This window comes from Xenopus laevis, chromosome 7S (genome assembly GCF_017654675.1).
Source record: "Xenopus laevis strain J_2021 chromosome 7S, Xenopus_laevis_v10.1, whole genome shotgun sequence".
In the NCBI taxonomy this organism is placed as follows: Eukaryota; Metazoa; Chordata; class Amphibia; order Anura; family Pipidae; genus Xenopus; species Xenopus laevis.
Genome location: NC_054384.1, coordinates 64,024,600 through 64,030,471, shown reverse-complemented (window position 1 = coordinate 64,030,471; position 5,872 = coordinate 64,024,600).

Sequence of the window (5,872 nt, the reverse complement as noted above, 5' to 3'; positions counted from 1 at the left end):
TTTTTTTTTATTTTTTTTTTAAATATTCTACATGGCGGCCCCTGATCACCAATGTTCTTAACTTTTTAAGACGGGGGCCATGGCCACCAATGTTTTTTTGGGGATCCTGGTGCAAAGCGTTTTTGTTATTTTTTAATGTTATAGCGCGAGGGGCTGGCCACCAATGATTTTTTTTAACTTGTAGGGTGTCCTGACCACAGTGGCTTTTATAAATTATGTAATGTGGGGCGGTTAGTTTTTAGCGCTGATGTCTAGTGGCTTTTCACTGTGCGTGTGGGCTTGGCGCAGATCTGGGCGTGGGCCTGCACTGGGCCAGGGTTCTTATAATCATATAAAGGCACAAGGCTGCAGGGTTGAGTTATACAGGGATCTCTCTGTACACGGCCCTTCTGTTCGAGCAAACTGTACGGACTGTTCCAGCTAAACTGTAATTAGTTACAGGGGGAATACATTTATGCTTGCCCATAGTTTATGGGATTCTCGATGTACAGGCTATGAGGAAACTAGAGACTGTTTCTGCTGAATGGGCTTCTTAGTATAGCGGGAATACTATGCTGTCCACACACTTTAATGCCCGAATCTCCCTGTACAGTCTGATGAGCAAACTTAGTGGTCTAGTTCCTGCTGAATTGTGATTAAGGGATACGTCATGGGAAAACATGTTGTTCCACAAAACAACATCAGTTAATAGGTTGTCCAACAGAATTCCTGCGCTAAAATCCATTTTCAAAGAGCAAACATCTTTTTTTACTCATTTAATTTTGAAATCTGACATGTGGCTAGACATATTGTCAATTTCCCACTGCCCCCAGGTCATATTGACTTGATGCCTGATAAAACTTCAGTCCACTCTTTACTGCTGTACTGCAAGCACCAGCAGCCTAACAATTTTTTTGTGCTTTGCATGGTGGAGTATGTTGATCAATTTATTGGTGTTATTTCTCGACTCTCTTCCAGGTATAAAGCCGGCTTGATCCAGATCTATAAGATAACTTAAGGATGTTTGTATTCTAGATGCCACTATCTTCGCTAATATCTTCAAATCTGCATTGATTAGTGATATTGGTCTGTAGTTACCTGGATCTTCTGAATTTTTATTCGTTTTCAGAAGAAGAGTGATATGAGCTTGCAAGGAGTCAGAGGAAAGCGAGTGTTATTTTGGAGAGCATTAAAGGTTCTTGTCAGGTGTGGTATAAGCAGGTCTGAGCACTCTTTATAATACCCCGCGGGGTAGCCGTCTGGTCCGGGGCTTTTGCCATTTGGAGATGTCTTAATCGCCTGAAAGACTTCCTCCGCTGTGATATCGGCTTCCATAAGCGATTTCTGCGAGTCTGATAATCGTGTGGTATAGGTAACTTGTCTAGGAAAGCTTCTATAGCCTCTGCTCTTGGAAGGCCGTCAACAGTTGTGGGAGAGTCAATTTGGTACAGCTCTGAGTAGTATTTCTGAAATTCTTGAGCTATGTTGAAGTTTTATCACCTTGTTTGTTCCGTAAGCAGTGTATATGATTTTTAATGACTCTCGCTTTCAGCAATCGGGCCAGTAGCTTGCCACTCTTGTCCCCGTGCTCATAGAAACGGTGTCTCATTCTGGAGATGACCTTTTCTGTAAAAAGTTTATGGTGTTCCGCTAGGGCTTGCCGTGATGCGGTAAGTCTGGTGTATATAGTTCCGTAGTTGGTGCTTTTTTATGTGCCATTTCGAGATTCCTGACCTCAGCCAAGAGTGAGTTCTGTTTAGCTTGATGCACTTTCTTCCTTTTGGAACATAATTGGATCAACGTCCCTCCATGGCATTCTCCCTGAAATAGTTTGCAATAGCTGTTTTAACCTCATTCAGGACACTATTATCTTTCAGTATTGACTCATTTAATTTCCAGTTACTCCATTTTGAGATATTTGTTTTAAGGGAGAGTTGCATGGATATGGGGGCGTGATCCGACCATGTGCAAGTGTGAATGTCTGCGCCTCCTATCGCACTCAGATGGTGCTGAGATAGAAAAAAATGATCTATTCTGGTGTATAGGCTGTGCCTAGCAGAATAAAAAGTATAGTCTCTTTCCTTAGGCTTGACTAGTCGCCAGGCATCTACTACCTGTAGTTGATGTAAATCTTTTGTGATATAGTGAATAATGCGGTGGGGAATGCTGGATTTTCCGGCAGGACAGTCAATTTGGGGATCCATAGGGATGTTGAAATCTCCCCCTAGTATGAGGATTTCTTCGGACAATCTGAGTAAGATCTCTGAAATTGTGTGAAAAGTTTTGTCCTGTCGCTTTTGGCAAAAGTAATCTTTTGGGTATCTAGGGTGCCCCTCACAAAAATATATCGTCCAGCTGGGTCTTTTTTGGTAGCCGAAACATTGAAGTTAAAGTGTTTCTCAAACAGAATCACTGTGCCCTTTGTCTTATTGGTCTGGGGATACTGCTGTACATTTCTGGGAAGTATTTATTAGTCCATCGGAAGGATGAGGACACCTTAAAATGAGTCTCTTGTACGAAGGCAACTTGTGCTTTTAGTCGTCTCAATTCTGAACTTAATAAGATCCGTTTCTGAGGTGAGTTAAGTCCATTAGCATTTATGCTTACTATGTTTACCTTTGTGTGAGCTTCATGACTGTGAGAGCTCTGTGGAGGATGTAAGTCATGGACTGCCATGAGTGTGGTGATAAAGTTGTGTACTATAGGTAAAATGCTGCAAGGTAGAAGTTATGAGGTGATTTTCATAACTATCTCCAAAATCACCAAATTTAGGAAAGGCTCGCAGCTTGGTGCTTCAGAGTAGAAAGACATGCACACCCAATTTGGATTCAGGGGAATGTCTACTTTCTGAAAATAGATGTTTTTTTGGGTGACTGTACATTTTTCTATCTTTGCCCCACAAATTAATGCTGTAAATGTGTTGATTTTAAAGTACCTGAAATGACAGACCATGTGGGGGGTCTTCAAAGCTGCGAAAACAAAAAGACCCGAAGTTGAAGTCCTGAAGCCTCGAAAGGACCCAAAGCCAGGTAAGAAGTACGGTCCACTGAACAATGTGTTTTTTTATTTTATTAAACCCCTGGCTAATGTATTACATATTTCCCAACTGTCCCATTTTTAGAGGGACAGTCTCTCTTTTGCTCAACCCGCAGTCCCTCGTTTGGACTGGAAAGTCAAGTTTTTCTGTGCACTGAACAGGAAGAAAAAGAAACAAAGTTGCTAACTTAATTGGCTTTTGGCAGAGAGCCCAGAACAGCCAGAGCAGCAGATAAGATACTTTTGGTAACAATTTCGAGATACGCAAATAAGTATTTGTAACAATATAAGATAACAGGTCCCTTGGGACTCACAGCTTAAAGGGAAATTCACCTTCATTAGCAAAACTGGAATAACTAAAAAAAACAGAAATATGTTCAAACTTTTATAACCCGACAAATTTTGTAAAATGAACATGGTAATTAGGAGGTGTGGCCACCAAAAATGAAGCGTGGTCCAAAAAAATATTTGGCACCAACTTTTGCCCCTCTTTTATTTCCAAAATTGTTATGGGAGGTATGGTATTATTGTTAATACTATATAGGGCCCCAGGCCACCAATGTTTTTTTAAAAATATTCTATGGGGCCCCTTGCTACCAATGTTTTTTTTTAGTTTTTTTAAATATCTATGGGGCCCCTGATCACCAATGTTTCTTAACTTTTAAGAGCGGGGCCATGGCCACCAATGTTTTTGGGGATCCTGGTGCAAAGGTTTTTGTATTTTTTAATTTATAGGGGGAGGGGTGGCTGGCCACCAATGATTTTTTTAACTTGTAGGGTGGTCCTGACCACCAGTGGCTTTTATAAATTATGTGTGGGGGTTAGGTTTTTAGCGCTGATGTCTATGTGGGCTTTTTACTGTGTGTGGGGCTTGGCAGAATCTGGGGTGGGCCTTGGGCACTGGGCCAGGGTTCTATAACCATATAAAAGGCACAAGGCTGCAGTTGAGTTATACAGGGATCTCTCTGTACAGGCTTTGAGCAAACTTACGGACTGTTCCAGCTAAACTGTAATTAGTACAGGGGAATACATATGCTGCCATAGTTTTATGGGATCTCGATGTACAGCTATGAGGAAACTTAGAGACTGTTTCTGCTGAATTGGGCTTAGTATAGGGGAATACCTATGCTGTCACAACTTTATGCGATCTCCCTGTACAGTCTATGAGCAAACTTAGTGGTCTGTTCCTGCTGAATTGTGATTAAGGGATACGGTCATGGGAAACATGTTTGTTTCAAAACACATCAGTTAATAGTGTTGTGCCAACAGAATTCTGCCGCTAAAATCCGTTTTCAAAGAGCAAACTGATTTTTTTTTATATTTAATTTTGAAATCTGACATGGGGCTAGACATATTGTCAATTTCCCAAGTGCCCCCAGTCATATGACTTGTGCTCTGATAAACTTCAGTCACTTCTTTACTGCTGTACTGCAAGCACCAGCAGCCCTAACAAAAGAACAATAGGAAGGTTACCAGATAGCAGCTCCCTAGCCCAAGATAACGGCTCCTGGTAGATCTAAAGAACAACACTCATAATAAAACCAAGTCCCACTGAGACAAATTCAGTTACATTTAGGAGAAATAGCCTGCCAGAAAGCAGTTCCATCCTAAAATGCTGGCACAAGTCACATGACTGGGCACCTGGGAAACTGACAATATGTCTAGCCCTATGTCAAGATTTAAAAACTAAATAATAAAAAAAATCTGTTTGCCTCTTTTGAGGAATGAATTTCAGAGGAGCACTATAACTGATGTGTTTGAAAAAAACATGTTTTCCCATGACAGTATCCATTTAATACAGCGGGGGAACACCTATGCAGCAAGATTCATCGGGAATCTCTCTGTACAGGCTATGAAGCAATCTTAGGGCCTGTTCCTCCTGAATTGTGCTTAGTAAGGAGGAATATTTATGCTGCCATAGGTTTATGCGATCTCTCTGTAGATTCTATGAGCAAACTAGCAAACGTAGTGGATTGTTCCTGCTGAATTGTGCTTAGTACAGGGGAAATCCTATGCTGCCATTGCTGAAGCATTGTTGCTGGCGTGGTGGTTTCTCTTCTTCCGGCGAAAGGGATACGCCACTATATTGAGGAGAGCAGTCCGGGCATAGTGTTCCAGTCTGGTGGCTGCATCTGGGCTTTCTCTCTGGGTCTTGGTTGCCACCCATAGTGTGAAGTGGTGTCGGGTATGCCATACTTATAGGATTTGAGCTTCTCGCCAGTTGCCACCTGGGGTATTCAGGATAGTTGTCACGGAGCTCCAGAACACACATCTGCTCAGCGCCCCGTACAGACCACACACACGAGTAGTTTATTTTTAGTTTTATTATGCAAGTAATAAGAATATGTTTTCTCAGCCTGGTGTAAAGCTGCAGGGTAGTAGGGGGAGGGATGTTTGCACATGAGAGCTAAGATTGTCAGCTTGTAAAACTGTAGAATGATGGAGCAGGCACTCATGGAACTATCTTTAAGACAGACATGTAAAAAGAATGTACCTTTGAGTTCTGAATAAACTACATTCTTTTTACACATCTGTCGAAGATTGTTCCATGAGTGCCTGCTCCAGCATAATACCGTTTTCATCTGTTCCCCTAGCTGAAGGTTCAGGGTGGTGCACCTGGACCTCCTCTATTTCTTGGTGAGTTAATACTTTTGATACCTCATTTTGTGTTATTTGCAGAGCAGCTGGGAGGATTATCTGCAAAGCAGCTGGATAATATTTGGAGCAGCTGGATTATCTTCAGAGCAGTTTTGAGGATTATCTACTGAGCGGTAGGGAGGATTATCTTCAGAGCGGCTGGAAAGATTATATTCAGAAGGACTGAGTTTTCTCTGCAGAGCGTCTGGAAGATTCTCTG